The sequence below is a fragment of the Manis pentadactyla genome, chromosome 14 (genome assembly GCF_030020395.1).
Source record: "Manis pentadactyla isolate mManPen7 chromosome 14, mManPen7.hap1, whole genome shotgun sequence".
Classification (NCBI taxonomy): domain Eukaryota; kingdom Metazoa; phylum Chordata; class Mammalia; order Pholidota; family Manidae; genus Manis; species Manis pentadactyla.
This window is the reverse complement of record NC_080032.1, coordinates 1,282,245-1,305,712: the sequence shown is the minus strand read 5'-3', so window position 1 is coordinate 1,305,712 and position 23,468 is coordinate 1,282,245. Positions and strand designations below refer to the sequence as shown.

The 23,468-nt window shown below is 46.2% G+C and overlaps 1 pseudogene; it reads left to right on the top strand.

Moving 5' to 3' along the window:
• The first annotated feature begins 6,886 nt into the window (after positions 1-6,886).
• Positions 6,887-7,719, top strand: LOC130680749 (N-acylneuraminate-9-phosphatase-like; annotated as a pseudogene).
• The last annotated feature ends 15,749 nt before the right edge of the window (positions 7,720-23,468 follow it).

The window sequence follows — 23,468 nt, the reverse complement described above, 5'->3', positions numbered from 1 at the left end:
ATGGTAGGATCTGTTTTTTTCTTATGGCTGAGTAATATTCCATAGTGTGTATGTACCACATCTTCTTTATCCATTCATCTACTGATGGACATTTAGGTTGCTTCCATATCTTGGCTATTGTAAATAGTGCTGCGATAAACATAGGGGTGCATATGTCTTTTTCAAACTGGAGTGCTGCATTCTTAGGGTAAATTCCTGAAGTGGAATTCCTGGGTCAAATGGTATTTCTATTTTTAGTTTTTTGAGGAACCTCCATACTGCTTTCCACAATGGTTGAACTAATTTACATTCCCACCAGCAGTGTAGGAGGATTCCCCGTTCTCCACAACCTCGCCAACATTTGTTGTTGTTTGTCTTTTCAATGATGGCGATCCTTACTGGTGTGAGGTGATATCTCATTGTGGTTTTAATTTGCATTTCTCTGATGATTAGCGATGTGGAGCATCTTTTCATGTGCCTGTTGGCCACCTTGATTTCTTCTTTAGAGAACTGTCTATTCAGCTCCTCTGCCCATTTTTTAATTGGATTATTTGCTTTTTGTTTGTTGATGTGTGTGAGCTCTTTATATATTTTAGATGTTAATCCTTTATTGGATCTGTCCTTTATGAATATGTTCTCCCATACTGTAGGATAACTTTTTGTTCTATTGATGGTGTTCTTTGCTGTACAGAAGCTTTTCAGCTTGATATAGTCCCACTTTTTCATTTTTCCCTTTGTTTCCCTTGCCCGGGGAGACATGTTCATGAAGAAGTCACTCATGTTTATGTCCCTGAGATTTTTACCTATGTTTTTTCCTAAGAGTTTTTTGGTTTCATGACTTACATTCAGGTCTTTAATCCATTTCGAGTTTACTTTTGTGTATGTAGACAATGTTCCAGTTTCATTCTCTTATATGTAGCTTTACAGATTTGCAAGCATCAGCTGTTGAAGAGGCTGCCTTTACGGCAACAAATCTAGCTTCATCAGGGATTGAGCAAAACGCCTTTGTGAGCAAGCTTCCATACTTCTTGAAGGCTCTGCTAATAACCTGTTTCCCCATTCTCTTCACTGGCTTCTATCTCCCTGAGCCCATTAGCCTTTATCACCCTCCTCCTTCTTTTCCTTCCTTCTTAAATAAACTATTCCAAATATTTTTACGGGATTGAATGGTGGCAGTCTCCTGGGCAACTACACAATAACACCTCCAAATGGCCTTCCTTCTTCAAAATATCAGAAAACTCCCTTCATAACCCCCTCTCAGCAGGAAGCAGCCAAGAAAATCATGACCCATCTCCCTATAACCCTTTAGAGCCAGAAATGATTGAGACTGGAACACATTACTGCATTTTTTTCTAACGCCCACCCACCATCTCAGAGAGACCAAGGTTTCATCTTACTTAGGCTATAAGCATTCTCCATAGGACATATCAGCAAGTCACAAGCCCACCTTTTCCCTGGCCCATTCCCTCAAAAGCATGCCTAAACACATGGCTATAAAAAGCCTCAGCCTGGAAGAGGATTAAAGATGGTGGCATCAGAGGTGAAACAGAAACCTACCAAAACCACATATAATATGAAAATATAACAAGCATATCAAATCATGAAAGAGCAGCATGAAAGAAGGCTGGGACAGAGTATTTACACCTGGGGAAAGCAGCATACCTGATGGAAAAGGGTTGCATACCAAAGCCGTGATCTGGAGGGATCCAATCCCTTCCTACATTCCTGCTCACCAGAGGGAGGGAGGAAGAGGAACAAAGCAGGGAAGGGGCGTAGGGGTAGGACTGCCGAAAACTCAGCCCTGGAGATGTGCTGTGGGAGCAGGAACTTACACTACATGGTGCTCTGGAAATTAGTGTGGTTGGAAAGCTAAGACTGCCAGAATACTGGGAGAGACTGATTCCAGCAGCTTGTGGAAATCAAGGATCCACATCCAGTTGCTCTCAGACAAAATAAAGGTGGGCAGCCTGAGAGACTTCTAACAGATAGAAGGCTGCTAAAAGGGCAAAGATTGCACAGAGTTTACTGCTAAGGAGAAAGGACAGGTGGAGAAAATTGGGTGCAATCTACCCAGCAGATTGGGAACTTTCTGGAGCTTCAGGCGCTCCATCACCCTAGCTGGCTACTCAGCTATGAGGCCCCTCACCATGATATGCAGCCTGCTGCAGCCTCCTCCTGGCTGAACAGCTCCATACAGTAGAGCTTCTGCACACTAGAGGGCACCACATACAACTATGAAATGTCAAAGGAACCTGGTTCAATGCAAAATCCCACAAACACCAGAAAGGGCCAAGTGAAACTGAACTCATCAATCTTCCTGAAAGAGAGTTCTAATAAAAATCATAAACATGCTCATGGAGCTATAGGAAAATATTCAAGAACTCAGGGATAAATTCTGGAATGAGATACAAACATTCAAGAATACAATATCTGAAATGAAACATACAATGGAGGGATTTAAAAGCAGATTAGATGAAGTAGAGGAGACCATAAATGTAGAAATTAGAGAACAGTAATACAAAGAAACAGAGGCACAGAGAGAAAAGTGGATCTCTGGGAATGAAAGAATATTGAGAGAACTGTGTGACCAATCCAAATGGAACAATATTCACATTATAGTGGTTCCAGAAGAAGAATAGAGAAAAGGGGATAGAAATTATCATTGAGGTGGTAACTGCTGAAAACTTCCCCAGCATGGGAAAGCAGAGAGTCTCTGAGGCCATAAAGGTGCACAGATCTCCCAACAAAAGGGATCAAGGAGGACTCCAAGACATATAATAATTAAAACAGCAAAGGTCAAGGATAAGAACAGAATATTAAGAGTAGCTAGAGACAGAAAATGATCACATACAAAGGAAAACCCATCAGGCTATCATCAGACTTCTCAGCGGAAACATTACAGGCCAGAAGGAAGTAGCATGATATATTTAATGCACTGAGCAAATGGACTTCAAACCAACAATACTCTATCTGGCAAGATTGTCATTTAAATTTGTAGGATGGATTAAACGGTTTCCAGATAAGCACATTCTGAGAGAATTTGCCTCCCACAAACCTTCTCTACAGCGTTGTTTAGAGGGACTGCTATATATGGAAGTGTTCCTAAGGTTAAATAACTGTCACCAGAAGAAATAAAACTATAGTAAAGAAAGTAGACCAATTAATTACTAAGCAGATGCAAAATCTAAACAACCACCCCCAAAGTCAATAAAGGGATAGAAAGAGTTCAGTATATGATACCTAATATATAAAGAACGGAGGAGGACGAGAAAGAAGGAAAATAAAAGACCCTTTAGATTGTGTTTGTAATAGCATAGTTATTGAGTTAAGTTAGACTCTTAGATAATAAGGACATTACCCTTGAACCTTTGGAAACTACAAATCTAAAGCCTGCAATGGCAGTAAGGACATAACTATCAACAGTGACCCTAAATGTAAATGGTCTGAATGCACCAATCAAAAGACATGGAGTCACAGAATGGATAAAAAAACTCAAGATCCCTCTATATGCTACCTACAAGAGACTCACTTCAAACCCAAAGTCATACACAGATGAAAGTGAAGGGATGGAAAAAGATATCTCATGCAACTAATAGGGAGGAAGAAAAGGAGGAATTGCAGTACTTGTATCAGGCAAAATAGACTTCAAAACACATAAAGTAATGAGACAAAGAAGGATGTTACATAACAATAAAGGGGCCAATCCAATAAGAGGATATAATCACTATAAATATCTATGCAACCAACACAGGAGCACCTACATATATGTGAAACAATTGATAAATGACCAAATAAAAACAGCTCAAGCAATATATGGGTACAGATAATAAGAATAATTAAAGATGGAAAAATCTGTGGGATGCAGCAAAGGCCATGCTAAGAGGAAAATATATGGCAATACAGGCTTACCTCAGGAAAAAACATCAATCCATATGAACAATCTAAACTCACAATTAATGAAACTAGGAATAGAATAAATAAGGCCCAAAGTCAGTAGAAGGAGGGACATAATAAAGATTAGAGCACAAATAAATAAAATGGAGAGTGTAACAATAGAAAGAATCAATGAAAGCAGGAGCTGGTTCTTTGAGAAAATAAACAAAATGGATAATACTAATAGAATTAAAGGGGGAAATAGAAAACAACATATTCATTTTGGGAGATTTCAACACACCACTCGCTCAAAAGGACAGATCAGCCAGACAGGAGATAAGTAGAGAGACAGAGGCACTGAAAAATGTATTAGAACAGATGGACCTAACAGACTTCTACAGAACTCTACACCCCAAAGCAGCAGGATACACATTCTTCTCAAGTGCACATGGAACATTTTCAATAATATATCATGTACTAAACCACAAAAAGAGCCTCAGTAAATTAAAAAAGATTGAAATTGTACCACCCAACCTCTTAGACCACGAAGGTATGAAACTAGAAATAAATTACACAAAGGAAACAATACCACAAACACATGGAGGCTTAACAACATGTTCCTAAATAATCAGTGGATCAATGACCAAATAAAAACAGAGATGTAGCAATATACAGACACAAATGACAACAATGACTCAACACCACAAAAATCTGTGGGACATAGTGAAGGCCATGCTAAGAGGGAAGTATATTGCAGTACAGGCCTACCTCAGGTAAGAAGAACAATCTAATATAAACAGTCCAAATTTACAGTTAGTGAAACTAGAAAAAGAACAAATGTGGCCCAAACTCAATGGAAGGAAGTACATAATAAAGATTAGAGAAGAAATAAATAAAATGGAGAATAAAACAATGGAAAGAATCAATAAAAGCAGGAGCTGGTTCTTTGACAAAATGAAATTAGTTAAACCCCTAGCCAGACTTATGAAGAAAAAAAGAATCTGCACATATAAATAGAATCAGAAATGAGAAAGGAAAAATTACTACAGACATCAGAGAAATTCAAAGAGTTATTAGAGAATACTATGAAAAGCTATGTGCTAACAAACTGGATAACCTAGAGGAAATGGACAACTTTCTAGAAAAATACAACCTTCCAAGGCTGACACAGGAAGAAACGTAATCCAAACAGACCAATTACCAGCAAAGAAGTTGAATTGGTAATAAAAAAACTAGCTATGACAAAATCCCTGGACCATATGTTTTCACGGCTGAATTTTATCACATGGAGAACAACTAATACAAATCCTCAAAGTTTTCCAAAAAGTAGAAGTGGAGGGAGTACTTCCAAACTAATTCTATGAGGCTAGCATCAGTCTAATACCAAAACCAGGCAAAGACACCAAAAAAAAAAAAAAATTACAGACCACTATGCATGATGAACACAGATGCAAACTCAACAAAATATTAGCAAAATGAGTTCTTAAATAGTTGAAAAGATTATCCACCATGATCAAGTAGTGTTTATTCCAGGGATGCAAGGATGTTCCAATATATGAAAATCCATCAACATCATCCACCACATCAACAAAAAGGACAAAAACCACATGATCATCTCCAGAGATGCTGAAAAGCATTTGACAAAATTCAACAACCATTCATGATAAAAACTCAACCAAATGCATGTAGAGGGCAAGTAACTCAACATAGTAAAGGACATATAAGACAACCCACAGTCAACATAATACTTAATAGTGAAAAGCTGAAAGCTTATCCTCTAATATCAGGAACAAGACAAGGATGCCCATTCTCCCTACTTTTATTCAACATATTGCAGGAGGTCCTAACCACGGCAATCAAACAATACAAATAAATAAAATGCATCTGGATTTGTAATGAATAACTAAACTGTCACTCTGTGGGTGATATGATATTCTACATTAAAAAACCTAAAGAGGAGAGGATTAAAGATGACGGTGTCAGAGGTGAGACAGAGGCTTCCTCCTAAAACCGCATATAATACAAAAATATAATTAATACAAGAAATCCTGAAAGAGCAACAGGAAAGAGGGCTGTGACAAACTGCAAAGACTTGGAGAAAAGAATAAACCTCATGGAACAGGGTAACGTACCGAAGCCGTGGCCCAGTGAGACCCAAGCCCTTCCCCCACCCCAGCTCACCGGGGGAGGAAGAGAAGCGGAGCGGGGAGGGGCTGGAGGCCTGAGACTGCTGAACACCTGACTAAACAAATACACCTTTCTGAAAGTACAGAATTGGGTCCTGTTTCATATGCTGTTTACTTAAGTCCTTCAAAACTTAAAATGAATTTTGGTAGGAAAAGGTTAAGTGAATTAGCATTATTTCTGGGAAGAGTCTAAATAATAAACTATGGGTAAATTTGCAGTGTTTCTAGAATCTCTGACCTGGCCGTAGTCCATCTCCTTATTAACAGGTGTCTACAAGGGGTTCAGAAAAGTACTACACCTCCATATAAATAGGTGCTTACAAGGGACGGGGGGAGAGGCCAGCACACCCCGGGACCAGAGAGGGTTTTTTTTCTTCTTCCCATCCAGGATGGGGACAGACAGGCGAGCAGGAGTAGTCGACTTCTTGGTGGCAATAAGCGGGTTTCTCACACTTTTATTTTTCCCTTTGACTGATTTTGGCTTCAAGGGTTTATTTGTTCCAGGTTGTGAACACATCTGCCCCCTGGAGTTACAAAAACACAAGTTTTATTTTAATTTCTTCAGGACCAGAATGAAAGGTGGTGGACTTAACTGCCAAATGAGGGATTTTTATGAGCTCTCTGTAAAGAAACTTCTCAGTCTAGGATTTGTTCAAAAATAAGAAAGAGTTGTCTTGAGAGGCTGGGAGATCCTTCACTCTGATGTCCTTTAAAAGTAAGACCAATTCCCACCAGAAGTGGTTTAGGAATAGAGATGCCTTAAGATGGTTGAGCTCAAGTCTCTGTGCTCTGGGGTCATAGTACCAGAGCTGCTCAGGGCACGACTATGAAAAATATGAAGTGCTTTAATGGAGTTATTTTTGTGCATTCAGGGGATAAAGCTGCTACAATAGAAATGTCATTATACAGACCATGCCAAGATCATCTGTCACAAAGTTGAAGGTAAACTCAGGAAGAAACATTTTCCTTCTCCCCATACATGCATTTCTGAGCTTAGGACTTCACACTGGGAAGAAGCCATCCAGGAAAACAGTGGGAGGGAGGCAGCCAACAGGAAGTTGTCTGAGGAATGTTATTTCCTGTGGATATCTACTCGTTTACAGCATATGACACTAGCAGAAGACGTCAAAGCCATGCTCACTGAACTTCGAAAGGAGGTCCACTTGCTCTTAACTAACAAATGGAGACAGACAAAGCCAGAGGGAGGAGATTGAGGCTTGTGCCTGCCAGTCCTATTTTAATGCTGTTGTTGTAGGTGGAGAGCAGAAGGGAGAGAAACCGGACCCTTTCATGTTTTATTACTGCTGTGATCTCCTCGGAGTACAGCCTGGAGACTGTGTGATGGTTGGTGATACGCTGGAAACCGATATACAAGGAGGCCTCAGTGCAGGGCTGAAAGCTACAGTCTGGATAAACAGAGATGTAAGAGTCCCACTGAAGTCATCCCCTGTGCCACATCACATAGTTTCTTCTGTGCTACAGTTACCTCCTCTCCTGCAAAGGATAGACTGCAAAGCGGGTATGTAAGCTTAAAGCCTAGAAAAGGGAATGATTACATGTTAAGGTCAAACTACAGTGTTTGAACTGAGAAAATTTAAGACATTGCAGATACAAGGATCCAGAATAATTTAACTTAGGATTTCATGGCAACATTTCCCTGACTGGTATTATTTCTAGAAATCCAGGTGCATTAATACAAGTTACTTTTAGTGTGATCCAGAAAGCCTGAGGAAATGCATTGCTTATCCATCTGTGATGTGAGGTTTTTAAAAAATCATGTTATTACTCTTTTAGCATCTTGAATCCAAGAAGATAAGAAGCAGGAAAGCTTACACTTGGATAGATGTACAAATACAGGTTTTAGTTGTGACTTAAGAATAGATATTATTTTAAAATGGATATTCTGAAATAGATCTATAATGGAGATTCACAAGAGAAATTGTATCTCGTTAGTATGAAGTAAGTTCTCAGTCACATGTTTATCAAGGCATTCCATAGTGAGGCTATGTTGCATAGTTCCTTCATTAAAACATAGACACCATATTTTTACCCACTTTGTATACTTTGTTACAAATGTAATTTTTCGCATGACCTGTTCTCAGGTGCCCCCAGTTTTCCTAGGGTGTGTAAATGACAAGTAAATTCCTCCTTTTTAAGGATGATGTTGAAGTCAGCATGTGGTGCTCCCTTCCCAAGACACTTCCCATCTTGTTGTTTCCCTGGGAGTCTGAGCTGAGTGCAGAAAGCTGCACATTTGAAAAATATATTCATCTCTGGATGTTATTGCCTTGATATTCTTTGAGAAGCCTTAATCACCCATATGTGCCTAGTTTAACTCAGTCTGAAAATACCTGACCTTTCAGTAAATTCCACTGAAAATTTTATTATTTTGGAATAATTTGGGTTCATAGGATAGTTGCAAAGATAGTGCAGAGAGTTCCATACACCTGTCACCCAGTTTCCCATATTGTTAAGATCTCACATAACTGTGGTATAGTGAACAGAATCAAGAAATTGACTACTAGTGACCTGACTGTTGGCTAAACTCCAGGCTTCATTTCGATTTCATCAGTGTTTCCACTGATATCCCTTTTCTCTTCCAAGATTCCACCCGGATCCCAATTGGCACTTAGCCATCATGTCTCTTGCATGTCTTTTGGCCTGTGAAAGTTTCTCAGATTTCCTTTCTTTTTCTTGACCTTGACAGTTGTGAGGAGCACTGGTCAGACATTTCACAGACTGTCCCTCGATTAGTTTGATGTAACTGACATCCCCTGAATGTTATTGGTGATGTTACTCGTGATCGTTTAGGTGACTGGTGAAGTTAAACTTGACCGTTTGGTTCAGGTGGTCTCTGCCAGGTTTCGCCACTGAACAGTCTCAGTTTTCTCTTTCCATAGTCTGTTCTTTCTAAGCAGGTTAGTAAGTGCAGGCTGCACTCAAGAAGTGGATGAATAAGTTCTGCCTCCTGGAGGGGACATGTCTGTATATATGACATAGAATTCTTTATAAGGAAGATCTGTCTCCATGTATTTATTTCTCTGAACATTTACTTGTAACAATCTGGACATGTGTATTTTCATTGTATGTTCTAAGTTATGACCCAGTGCTCTGTTATTTCATTGCCAAAATTTTCCCAGCTGTGGCCACTGAGACCCTTTCAGATTGGCTTCTGCATTCCCTGAACATACAGTCACTTAGGGTTGGGCATTCCCAATTTTGTCTTACAGGAGACCTTCTCAAGTGTGCAGAACACATGTCCTCTCTGGAAGGTGGGTGGTGGTGTTTCCCACATGGAGGGAAGGACAGTCAGCTCTGTGGCAGTGAGCACTGTGTACTGGGCCCAGGACAGTGCCAGGTGAGAGAGAAACAGAGAAAGGTGCATCCTCAACAGCCTTCTTTAAGGAACCCAAAGAAAATAAGTAGATCGGCTGTGAGTCTTGGAGTAAAGAACCTGTGTGTTCTCAACCAGCTGTGGTGAAGACTGCTGGTTGACCCCAGTTGTTAATTGTCCTTCTCATTAGGGTAATCAGTGTTACTCATTAGGGCACCGGACACTTGGTCACTCTGAATAAGGACTCTGGATTGTCATGCAATGTGTTGAGATTCCTTATCCCACCCATGGGCTTCAGCCAATACATGGGGAATTTTCTCTGATATACTCCAAATGGACAAAATGGATCCAAGTGGCTGTCTCCATTTTATTCCTTTATCTTCTGACTAGGAGACTGGAAATGACTACTACAGCACAAAGTGTGAAATGTGCAAAGTGAGAAATATGCATAAGTGGAGGGTGTCTCCAAAGCCTGAGCATACCTCCCACGGTATACTCACAGTGTGATACCTGAAACCATAGAACTCCAGGACATAAATAGGGAATCAGCTATTTCACACGGATCTCAGCATCAATTTTTTGGATTTCACACTAAACAGAGAGGCAACAAATGCAAAAATAAATAGGACTGCATCAAACTAAAGAGCCTCTGCACAGCAAAGGACACCAAGAATAAAATGGAAAGGTGACCTGACAAGTGCGAGAGAAGATTTCAAAGCCATATATCTGATAAAGGGCTAATATCCAAAGTACATAAAGAACTCATATAACTCAATAGCTAAAGAACAGAAATCAGAAAAGCAAACAAGCCCTAATCAATGGGGAGAGGACCTGAATAGGCATTTTCCAAAGACATACAGATAGCCAACAGGTACCTGGAAAGGTGCTCCACATCACTAATCAGGGAAATGCAAATCTAAAGCACAGAGAGCTATCACCTCACACCTGTCAGAATCGCTGTCCAGAAGATGAGCAAAGTGTTGGCATGGAAATGGAGTAAAGGGAAGCCTTGTGCATGGTTGGTCGGAATGTAACATGGCTCAGCAACAACGGAGGATGGTATGTAAACAACTCCAAAAAATTAGGAGAACTACCATATGATCCAGCGACTGCCCTCCCAAGTATTTATTGGAACAAAATGAAAACACTAACTCAAAATCAGATATGTACCCCCATATTCACTGTAGCATTATTTACAATAGCCAAGACATGGAAGCAACCTAAATGTCCCCTGATGGATGAATGGGTGAAGTAAATATAATACATGTGCATGCACACATGTGCACATACAGGAATATTAGTCAGCCACAAAGAAGGATGCCTTGCCTTTTGCAGGATCATAGATCGACCCGGTGGGCTCTATCTCAATGGAAATAAGTCAGACAGAGAAAGACAAGTACCATACAGTTGCACTTACAAGTGGACATCAAAAAAGAATTGAGCTCCTCGATACAGAGAACAGATAGGTGGTTATTAAAGTCCGGGTTTGGGGGCTGGTAAAATGGGTGAAGGTGGTCAAAAAACACAAACTTCCAGTTATAAAATACATGTCATGGGGATGTAATGTGCATTATTGGTGACTGTAGTTAATAACACTCTATTGCATATTAGAAAGCTCCTAAGAGTAGATTTTAAATGTTTTATCAGGAGAGAAAAAGGGTCACTAACAGTATGTATGTTGACAGCTGTTAACTAGACTCAGTGTCATGATCCTTTTGCAGTACATGCAATCATCCTGTTGCACACCTGAAACTGATAAAATGTTCTATGTCAGTTATACCTTAAAAACAAAAAGCTGAATTGCTGGGTAGCTCTGAAGCTTTTATACTCCCACAGGGATAGAACCACTCTCTCTGGGTAGAGGAAAACAGTACAGAAAAACAATAGGGAACATGGCTTAAATATGCTTAATGAGAATACAGCACTTATTCTAACAAGACTCTACGCCTCATCTGACGTCTCCCCCTGTCCCCTGCCCATCCCTGCAATGCCCTCTGGGTACCAGACTGCTAAAAATACAAGAACATTACAAAATACCGGGCCCCCAGTCAACTCGCTCATGAAGGAAACCCAACCTATGTCAGACACAGTGGGCAGGAAATCAAGAGGTCACCCCCACCATATCAGGGAAAACAGAGGTCATTCCCTGATAGGCCAAAAGCTGGGGCAAGAGCACAATGGAAGCTGTGTAATCGTGCTCTGGATCCTCCCCCAGCCCCAAAGGGAAAAGGAACCAAGAATGCAGAATACAAAGAACCAAATCTGGAAGAAAGTGCAGCCCAAGGAATAAAAGAAATTCCCCACGAGCGCTTCATGCTCTACAGTGTGTCAAGAAGAACATAATGTAAGCTTGAGAAGAGGAGCTCAGAAGAAAAATGACAAAACAGGAGAGGAAATCAAGGCCTCAGACCCGAGGAAGCATCGGGGAGCAAAGCTGCCCCATCACAGATCCAAGTGTCCCTTAGGATCAACCGAGTTTCCAGAACCTGCAGACTGGCTACTGCAGAGGCCAAGGGAGTGGCTGGTAGGTGGTCACGCAGGTTGGAGATGACAGTAGTGTGGTCAGCATGGCCCTGGTGGGGTTCCAAGTGGGGTCCCGGAACCCCAAAAGTTGACATGATAGAGAAACTGGTGAGCTTTGAATAAGTTCTTTACATAATAGTAGTGTGCTGATGTTAGATTTCTGCCTCTGATACAGTAGCCATGATTCTGTAAGATGCTAATATTAGGGGAACCTGGTGAGAAGTGTAGGGAAATTCCCAATACTACTTTTGCAAAATTTCCATGAATACAATGTTAATTCAAAATAAACAGTTGTGAAAGGGGAGAACCACATGGATAAGATGATGTACTGAATGTAGGGTGTGAGATAGTTAAGACCGACTCACTGTTCTTCCCTGAGCAAGGAGAGTCAGTGTCTAGGGGTCAGACCCAGGCCAGGGCAGCTAAACTTTTAGAAAACCTGGGTGGAGAATTCCCAACCTCCCTGCTCCTCTCAGATGAAGAAACCTGATTGGCTCACTTAACATAGTACGCTCTTGTGCAGTGGTTATAAACTCCCAGTTTGCAGATGAGGAAACTGAGGCACCCTGAGGTTAGACGAGAGTGTGGCCTTAAGTCAAACAGCCCGGATTGGTGCTATGACTTGCATTTTCTGACCACAAAATCTTCCTCCTACTGGTGAGTGAAAACCCAAGTGGAGAGTAACGAATATTAGAGATGAGGGTCCTCCCTCGGGCCACATGTACCCCTGGACAGTCGGCATCCGAGCTGCAGTCAGTCAGGGGTCCCCAGCACAGCAGAAGGGCCCCAGCCTCACTCAGCAGTTCTGGAACTCCTCACAGCCCAGATCAGGGAGTGAGCAGCCCCCACAGGCCCTTCTGCTTGTCTTTCCCTCTGGGTGGTTTGACTCTTGCGGGCACTTGGCATTTTCATGTGCCCTTTCTTCCCTCCCGATCCATTTCCCACATAGCCTCCCCAGAACCCACCTTTCATGCGGCCTCTGCTCCCTTGACCAGGCATCCTGACCCAGATCTTCCAAGGCTTTAAGTGGAGTCCCTCCAAAATATGCGGCCATCCACCTTTCTCATGCTATACGCCCTGCAGCTCCTGTCATCGCTGTGCTCCTGAGACTTCCCATCCTATCAGGGGCTAACGGAGGGATCGGAGGCGTGGAGGGGTATCAGGCAGGGGAAAGAGGGAGACTGGGTTGGCACAGCCCACTCTGTCCCTTCAGCGACCCCAGTACTGGTTACTGGCTTCTAGGCACGGGGGGAAGAGAGAAAGAGCCCTTTTCACCAGGAGCAATTAGCAAAGACATGATCCATGTGAACAGTGACACAAGTCTGGGTAGAAGCGCACATGGCATCCTGGGAAGGCCGAGGGAAGGCAGCGAACCCAAGGGGAACACCTTCCGTGTTGAGTGTGGAAAGCTGACTGAGAGGTAAGAGGGGCTTTGTGAAGCCCTGGAGGAAACAGACCCCGTGGCCTGTCTCACTGTCAGAGGACTGCGGGCCCCCGTGGGCCTGAGGCTGGAGGTGAGGCTGGACGGGAGTGGGCAGGTCCAGGCCTGAAAGGAAGGGCTTTCAGCAGCAGAGGGACACAGGACCGTGTTTCAGAAGGGACACCTGGGCACTGGAGTGAGGGTCCCGCAGGAACGCAGGCTGCGGCCCATAGTGCTCAGCTGCCCTCCTGCAGGTGTGTCAGGAGGGACGCGAGGGCTTGACACAGGTTTGCGGGGGGCAGTGCGGCTGGGATGGAGGGAGATGATGACACAGAATCCATGGGACTCAGCAGCAGATTGAATGTGAGGTGGAGATGGGAATCCACAAGCAGCAGCATGTTTTAGGGGAAATTGTTCAACTTTCAGTTTGAGACCTATCGTCTATCCGAGTTTGAACTGCTCGAGGGCCCTAGAAGTAGGGTGTTCAGGTGGCCTCTGGGTGGTCATGGCTTTGAGAGCAATAGCGTAAGTAGAGTCGGAGCCCCTGGCCCACTGCGGACGTGCAGTCAGCTCTTGGGTGCAACTGGGTGCGGGGGTTGGAATGGAAGTCCGACATTCAGCAGCGAGCCAGGGAGAACCTCCTCTAGGATGGGCGGGGGGGGGCCACAGGCAGCAGGGAGAAGGAACAGGTCCAGAAGCCACAGGGTGGCCACAGTGTCCCAGCCTCCTGCCCTGGAGCCACAAAGAGAAGGAAGGAAGACAACGTTGTGGTTTGGTGACCGGGACATTATGTGTAAAATTTTAGTATTCCAGAATGTTCTCCTGCTTTACTGCATCTATGTATTGTAAGGTAAACAAAACCAGACAAGAGAAGCAGCAACAAAGTAGGCAAAAAAATGTATTAGTGTAATCCTGGGTGAGGTTCACCGGTGCTTGTATCCACATCCAGGGGCCAGGGATGTCGTGCCCAGTAGGAGGGGCAACAGGCTTATTGAGGATGGTGGGAGAGCCCTGAGGGTATCGTGGACAGAACTATTTGGCTGGTGTGGGTGTCGTGATCACCGATAATAGGTAATGCTGGGTTGCTGGGGAGAGGGTACTGCAATGCGTGCTCTAGGCGGGACCTGCGGCTAGGGACCTTCTGTTGAATCATTTGAGTGACATTCACTGTCCTCTTCCTTACTTGGCTTGAGTCGGGTTCCTCCAGTGACACCCGTCCCTTCCTCCAGTACCTCCGGTCTTACATTCCAGCCTTTTTGTCATAGGAGGTGCTGGCTCCTTCTAGCTTCTTTCTGCTGAACAGGGGCAGCATGGGGAAGTTACAGCTGGTATGTGGCTGGGGGTGGTTGGAAGTGAAGGGGCGAGTACTGGTGTAACAGCATCTGGTTAACCGTAACTCGGGAGATGTCCACCACTCACTGTTGAAAAAATCTGAGGAGACAAGGGGCGAGTGATAGAAGAATAAGAAGAATGGCTAAGGGAGTTAAGATAGGTAGGAGCCAGGTCATTAGCTGGGAATTCCACCGTCCCGATATTGGGAAACTCGAGCTCTTGGTTCTTTTTCATTCTCTGTCTTGGAGATTTTGTCTCACCATAGTCAGGGTGTCCCAATTTATCCCTGACTGGTTTGCACAGAAGCAGCACGTTTCTCCAGGGCAACACATAGGCCACCTTCCTTCATGAACAGCAGGTCTAGGCCTCTCCGTTTCTGTAAAGCTACTTCTGCTAAGGAGTCTACCTGTCATTCTAGCTTTGTTACTGAGGATTCTATATGTCCTAAGTCTTGACTGACTTGTTGGGAAAGCCTTTTGTAGTTGATATCACTTGTTATTATGGCTGCCGTTCCTACTGCCATGGACCCCGCTATTCCTAAGACAACCAGCAATGGGAGGAGAATTGGGCTTGCTCTCTTGGGCCGGGGCGACCCATAACCGGTGTGTATGTATTGTCTTCCTTCCTCTCCACTATAAAAATATACCTGTGGTAATATGTATACCAGGATGCACAGTTCCGGCTGGGTTTGAAAAGATAGGCTGGCAGCGCTCACACACAGAGTTAGGCCTGAGGTTCAAGTGAACCATGTAGATGGGGGAGCTTTAAAAACTTTTTGTGAGTCAGAGTGGGAGGGATTCCAGCACATAAGGCAAGACCTGTGATACTGTGATGTTTTGGGGGGAAAATATGTTGATATTAAGAAGAGCCCTTGTCCTTGTATATCTCCTAGGGTTATCTTTTGGCCCCATTTACACTGTATAAGGCTCTGAGTATGATTAACCATCATGACCTGGATTTCCACATATCCCAGGGAGGCATTTAACTCAATTACAATGTAGTATGGTGGTCTCAGATTGAGACAGAGCCAGCAATCGGCCGCCAGACTAGGATTTGTCTGATTTTTGATCAGAAGGATACTCTTGAGCATTGGAAGCCACTGGCTGGCATGTTCGAGATCATTATATGTCGGGAGGCCCCCTGTGTCTTTTGTGGTGGTCTCAGCTGGTGGCAATTGGGGCTGTGATGTCACAGTGGTTTTTTCCTGTGATGGCCAGGGTCGTGGAGCCAGACTCTCCCTGATATCGGGCTAGGGATTTTAGCTGGGGGGCATATGGCCATATGGTAAAGGATGTTCTGTGGTCAGTTCCTGAGATATATAATCGGACTCCCCAGCTTTTGCCCGTGTCCCATGGACTAGTCACAAAGTGCCACAACTGTGACCGAAGGACTAAAGGATTGCACGTGCTGGCCTTCTTGCCTCTTTCCTCAGGTTATTTTCAAGAAGGGTTCATGGTTTGCCCAGGATGCCACTGTTTCACAGCCCCAGGAGGCACAATAGTATTGTCCATTCCCATGGCAGCCAGGGTTACCTGTTGCCGGACAACCATAGAACTGCCATGCCTGAAAGTGGGCCTCCCCCTGTGGGGATCCGCAGTGTGGTTGGTTATTAAAATCTCTCTTTAAGTCCCTATTAGTAAGCATCAAGCCTGTCTCCCCCCACCTCCATGTTAAGGTGACCCCAATGTCTTTGCCATAGTTTTAGCCCACTATCCAGTTAGCAAAGATCTATATTAAATTGGGGTTTTTGTATGAAAAATGGTGGTAGGGTGGTAGGGTATGTAAAATCTTACCGGTAGTTTGATCCTTTAGTTCCCATTGCCATGGGACCACTATTTGGGGGTGAATGGGCTGGGAGCTTAGGAGGGTTTTGGGATAGAAGCAGAGGGCAATGGTGAAAAATAAGAGAGTCTTATCTTAATTGGTTCTTGGTTTTGGGGGTGCTGTCAGACCTGGACCATGTAAGACAGATGTGGAGGGGTGCTGTTTCTTCGCTCTGCCATATGTTGTCCCTGGGGGCCCATTTGAGTCTGGATACACGATACCATGAGGCATGTCCCAGTAATCTGGCGGCAGTGGGAGTAGTGAGGATTACAGTGTTTGGCCCCATCCAGCGAGGCTGGAGGGACTGGGGCTGGAGTTCCCGGAGGAGGACCTCGTCGCCTGGCTGGAGGGCAGCAGTTGCCTGTGGCACAGACGGGGTGTTTACCTGAGGTAGGGTAAGGTCTGTGTGTTCCCACAGGAGGTGACTGAGGAGTGAGAGATAAGGCAGGTAGGAGGCTAATGGGGGGGGTTGGTAGGAAGGGAGTTGTTGATTAAGAAAGGCCTACCATACATCAACTCAAATGGACTAAGGCCAGCCGGTCCCTGAAAGGCCACCCATATCCGGGTAAGGGCTATGGGTAGTAGAGACAGCCAGGAGGTCTTCATCTCTAAGGAGAGTTTGCTTAGTTCATCCTTTAAGAGACCATTTGCCCATTTACCTTACCTGACGACTGGGGATGGTAGGGAATATGTAACTTCCAGGTGATATTGAGTCTTGGCCACTAGTTGGGTGACCTTGGAGATGAATGCCAGACCATTGTCTGATTGGATGGAGGCTGGGAGGCCGAACCGGGGAATGATGTGTTCCAACAGCCACTATGGATGATGTTTCCCAGCACGTGGGGAAGGCCTCGATCCATCCTGAAAGGTATCAACCATTACTACCAGGTATTGGTAGTTTTTGTTGGATGGCATGTGAGTGAAATCTGTCTACCAATCCTGTCCCAGAAGGCGTCCCCGCAGTTGATGGGCTGCTGTCCAGAGTGGGAGGGCTCCCTGGGAAGACACACAAGCACATGGGTTGCAGGCTGTGTGTACTTGGTTGATGGTTTCCTGGAAATCCTGTGATGAGAAGATTGGGGAGAGAAACCTGTACATGGTCTCTGGGCCAATATGTAGAGACTGGTGGATTGAGGCCACGATCTCTTGGGCCTGTTGGGGAGGACTTGTTGTTGGGGAGGACTAATCTGTTGTGCAGGGAGATCCATCCTTGTTGTCCAGGTATGGCCCCTTGGTTGAGGAGTTGTTGTTGCTCATTTTATGAGTACCTGAAGCTAGAGTAGGGGAAAGAAACAGGATGGCGGTGAAGTCATGGGCTGAGGTAAGTTGGCAAGCCGCAGCATCGGCCAGGCCATTTCCCTGGGTGACAGGGTCTTTGCCCGTCTGATGGCCTCAACATTATACAATGGCCACCTCCTTGGGTTCCTGTAAGGCCTGGAGTAGTTGGTGAATGGCCTTACCATTGACCACCGGAGTTCCCTGGGTGGTTAAGAATCCCCTTCCCTTCCAGATCGCCACATGACTGTGGGTGATAAGGAAGGCATACTTAGAGTCTGTGTAGATAGTGACCCTAAGGCCATGGTCAATTCTAGAGCTCAAGTGAGAGCCACCAATTCTGCCTTTTTAAAAGAGGTACTGCAGATGAAGAAACCACCGCATAGGCAGCCCAGTGACACCCATCTCGTCCCTTAGCTGAACTGCAATCCACAAAGTGGGTAAGGTCGGGGTTGGGTAAGGGCTCATTTAAGAGACCTGTGCATGGGAGGTGCAAGGCCTCCACCACCAGTTCAACACAGAGGTGGTCAGGGAGGACAGAGGAAATGACAGAAGGGAAAAGAGTGGCTGGATTTAGTGGTGGTGAAAGCTGAGGATATAGTTGTGGGTGTTCTATAAACACTAGATAGAATTCCTGTTTCTTGAGGGGCTTAGTATGGTTAATGATTTATGGCCTAGGAGGTCCTGGAGATGATGAGGTGAATAGGCTCTGATGGATTGTTGGAAGGTGAGTTTTAAGGCCTCCTTGAATAGGCATGTCGCCGCCACAAGTGCTCGGAGACAAGGTTGCCATGCCTGGGCAGTGGAGTCTAACTGTTTGGATAGAAAGGCAACTGATCGGTATGAGGGCCCCACTGGCTGGACTAGGACTCCAGTTGCCACTCCAGCTTCTTCTTTAGTGAACAGGGTGAAAGGCTTGTGAGGATTGGGAAGCATGAGTGGGGCGGAGGCGAGGATGGCACTCCTCAAATCCTCAAAAGCGTGAGTTACCCTTGAGAGGGAAATGAGGGGCCCGGTGGGGGTCTCTTTGATTGCATCATATAGTGGCTTAGCAAGTATAGCAAAGTTGGGGACCCGATGTCTGAAGAAGCCCACCAGTCCAAGGAACAAGATCTCAGCACCTGAGATGGGGACTGGAGTTCCCTGGTGGAGGTGGTGTGGTCCACTGTGAGGGCCTTGGAGGTGGGGGTTAGGGCCACCCCTAGGTAGGTGACTTGTCGGGTGGATAGTTGAGCTTTGGGGGGGAGACCCTAAATCCCCGTTGTGCCAGGAAGTTAAGGAGGGAGGCCGTGTCCTGGAGGGAGATATTTTTTGAGGGTCTGCACAGGATGAGGTCATCTACATACTGGAGGAGGGTGCTGCACCCAGAGTCATAGAGGGATAGGTCTCCGGCCAACACCTGGCCAAAAAGGTGGGGCTATTGCAGAATCCTTGAGGCTGAACCATCCAGGTTAACTGTTGGGTTCTGTGGGTGTCCGGATCCTCCCAAGTAAAGGAAAAAAGTGGCTGGGAATCGGGATGTAGGGGTACCACTGTGAAATGAGTGGCAGTAGGGGGTATCTGAGATAAAAGAGTATATGGGTTAGGGACCACTGGGTGTAGTGGCACTATGGCGGAGTTGATTATCCATAGATCTTGCACCAGTTGATAAGCAACAGACGGTTTTCTGACTGGGAGGATAGGAATATTGCAAGGGGAACTGGTGGGAACCAGGAGACCCTGGGTGAGAAGCCGACTGACAATGGGCTGAAGACCATGGCAGTGGGTGTGTGAAATAGGAAACTGAGGCCGAGAAGGGAAGCAGAAGGGGTCCTTGAGATGAATGAGGACCGGGGTGTGGTGGCTGGCCACTACTGGAGTGGAAGTGTCCCAGACCACTGGGTCTACCTTCTCAGGGGAAACGGGAAAGTCAGACAAGGGTTCAGGGGAGGAGACAGCCTGGGCAAGGGCGAGGACCAGAGTTGGAGGGGCTCGGTGTGAGGAGAGACAGATAGATGCCCCAAGCTTATATAGGAGGTCCCTTCCCAGCAAGGGGGCTGGACATGATGGAATGACTAAAAATGATTGAGTGAAGGGGTGGCCTTCAAAGAGGCAGGACACTGGGCCTCTTTTTAGAGGTTTAGAGGGGGTCCCTGGGACTCCCACAATGGAGACCTGGGAAGGATGTAAAGGCCCGTGAATGGAGGGTAAAACAGAATAGGTAGCTCCCATGTCCACCAAAAGGGAGATGGACTTACCTACTACCTGTAGTGTAGCCGTGGGCTTGGCAAGGGTGATCGGGGTGCCAGAGTCCAGGTGGCTTCAGTCCAGGAGACCCAGGAGTTCTGAGGAGGGGCCCATCGGGGGAGGTGGCCCCCATGGAACTCTGTCGCCGGAGGATGGCTCGTCTCAAGGGGGCACTCTGACTTCTAGTGACCCTTCTTTCTGCAGACAGGGCAGGGTCGAGTCAGGGGCCTGGGGTTGGGGCATTGTTTTGCCCAGTGGTCATCCTGCCCACACTTGAAGCAGGCTCCCGGAGGCATGTTGGTCTCAGATTGTTTCCTGAGATGGGGGCACTGTGGCCCCTGTTGTGCTGGCCATAGGGCAATGACCAGGGCTTGGGTTTGAAGGGTCACCTTCTGTTTTAGCGTGTGTTCTCAAATGGCCTTGGTTTCCTCCTCTTGGGCATTATAAACCTTAAAGGCCATATTTGTCAGGTCTCAGAGTGGAGTCTGGGGGCCCTCTTCCACCTTTTTTAGTTTACGCCGGATGTCTAGGGTGGACTGGGTGGTAAAGTGGGTAGGTAGGACCATGGACCCCGATGGTGAGGAAAGATCTAAACAAGTGTGGGGGGTAAGAGCCTTTTTTAAGCGATTAAGGAAAGAGGCTGGGTTTTCTTTGGGCTCTTGAGTGACCTCCCTCAGTTTCTCATAGTTAACAATTTTTTGAGCTGCCTTATCCATACCTGCAATAAGACAGTGGACTGTCTGGTCCCCCCTAGTCCTACCTGTGGCATTACCTGATAGTTCCATTGTGGGTCTTCAGCGGGCGCTGCCTTGGCCCCGACCGGTAGAGATTGTTCAGAGTTATGTACCTGGTCAGTGTAGTCTCGAGCTGCTGAGGTGACATGATCACACTCCTCGGGGGTAAGAGTGGAGGTTAGAATCATGTGGAGGTCGTGCCATGTGAATTCATATGCTTGAGTGAGGTTCCAAAACTCCTTGGTATAGGCAGTCAGATTGGCAGAGTATGAGCCTAGGCTTTTTTCTATTGAGACAGGTCCCCCAGGGAGAAGGGGACATGGACTTGATCTAATCCCTTAGCACCAGCCACCTCCCGAAGGGGGGCCAATAATTTGGCCCGGGATTAGTGACCAGAGGGCTGGCCCAGTTAGGAGGTGGCTTTGGGATATAAGATGGCGGTGGGGCAGGGGTAGGAGGTGATGTAGGAGAAGGACAAGATGGTGGCGACGAGGGAAGAAGGGGGTATAACTTGTGGGTGGCAGGAGTAAGGCCAGAAATAGAGGAGTTAGATGTGACGTCAGTAGGACTGGAGGTGGGTGGTTGTGTCCCTGTGGGGGGAACAGAAGCAGGTGGGGGAAGGGAATTGACTGAACTTGGTGGGACTGAAGTAGAAGAGAAAGGAGGAATTAAAGATGGCAGTTTGAGGGGACAGCCAGATAGGGGAGGGGTGAGATGGGAGATGACACAGGGATAGGTACAAAAGAGGCCTGAACGGAAGAGGCTTGGGCACCGGAGGCCGAATAAGGAGGGGGTTTAGAGGGGCAGACGGTTGAGGAGAAGGAGACGGGAGAGAAGGAGGAGGTGTAGGGGCTGGAGGGGGGATGCCAAGGTCTTCTGGGGGATCTGCAGAGGAAGATTCCAGCGCAGTGAGAGGTTGGTTGCCCCTACTGGGGTATTTGACCAGGAGGACCTGGGCTGAGGTCTGGGTGGGAGCACCATGCCCAAAAGGCCTGGACATAGGGAACCTCGGGCCATTTCCCAGTCTGGTGACAATAGTTGCTGAGATCAGTGAAGAGGCCATAATCAAAAGTTCCCTTGGGGGGCCAGCAAGACTGGTTATCCAGAGGATGGTGGGGCCAGGCCCGGGAACCAAGGAAGATCAGCTTCCATTTAACGGATGTCCTCGGATAAGCCCAGAGTAGTAAGATAGGAAGTAAGATACCTCAGTGGGTTCTGTGCCTCAGGGTTTGAGAGCTGGCTTCCCATGACTATCTCCTCCATCCCCAGGTCCCTAAACGAGCAGGTCTAGTGTCCTGGATATACTCCGGTTTGGGTCGGGAAAAACAGGTCTGGCAATCGGGAGATAGGGGTGTCTCCACTATACCAGAGCCAAATAGGCACAGGCTGGAGGGGTGTCTGGACGCGGCTGCGATTTTGGACTGGGCGCCCTGTGGAGGGTAGGAGGAAGGAGCAGGGAAGATGAGGGACCCACCAAGTTGTCTGAGGCCCTGGGGTCAGGTCCTGTTCCGGAGAGTGGTCCCAGGTCGGGAGAGGAGGGGGGAGGCCCCTGCAGCCCCACACCATCCTCCCGGGTTTCAGCACCAAGTGTAAGGTAACCGAAACCAGACCAGGCAAGCGGCAACAAAGGAGGAAAAAAAAATTTATTAGCGCAATCTCGGGCGATGTTCAGTGGTCCACATATCCACATCCAGGGGCCAGGGAGGTCGTGCCCAGTAGGAGGGGTGACAGGCTTATCAAGAGCAGTGGGAGAGCCCTGAGGGTATCCTGGACATAAGTAATTGGCTGTTGTGGGTGTCGTGATCACTGAAGATTGGTCATGGTGGGTTGCTGGGGAGAGAGTACTGTGACGCATGTTCTAGGCAGGACCTGTGGCTAGGGACCTTCTGTTGAATCATTTGAGAGACATTTGCCATTCTCTTCCTTATTTGGCTTGAGTCGGGTTCCTCCAGTGAGACCCATCCCTTCCTCCGGTACCTCCAGTCTTACACATATGAACACGCATTCCTCAAGTGTGGAGACAAGTCGGTCATCTCCGTATCAGTGGGTAATTACCTGGGTGACCGAGGGCTTATCTGAACCTGAGAGGCATGAAGGTCTCGCATGCTTCTGCCGGAGGAGAGGGAAGGGCCCCAGACCACAGTTTGTAAGCAATATATGGGTTTTAAACTTTATTTTTCCCTTTGATTTTGGTCTTAGAGGTATTTTGCCCTGGGATTTCTTCGTCCCGGGATTTCTCTCTCCAGAGTTACAGAGGTTATGGGGGACACAGAACATTTCACTGCAATGTGGGCAGCGGGACGATGTGGGACACCGCATGGGCAGTGCAGTGGGCCCAGGTCTCTGCTGGGTGGCTGGGGGCCAGCCAAGGGCACGGGGAGGTGCTGGGTCGTGTGTTGGCTCCTGGGAGCCATGCAGAGCCCAGCATGCATTAAAGCCCAGAAGCTGCACATTCCTCATCTGAAAAGTGTTAGGAAGGAAAATAGATATGAGTGGGGTGGTGGAAAGAGAATAAGTTCAGTAAAGGCCACTAGAAAGGACTCAGAGTTAACCAGTTAAAACTAGAATGCTAGAAAAGACTGGTTTAATGAGTTAATCAGTTAAAGCTCAAAAAGCCAGGGTAACTTGTCCTGGAATGTTTGAATATTCCCCAGATAAAGAGAAGTATCTGAGCACAGCCCATGTCTTCACTGTATCAGTTAGATCATGCCTTTGTAAGATTTACTCTAGCCTGCTAAAAGGCCCACATATACACAGCATAA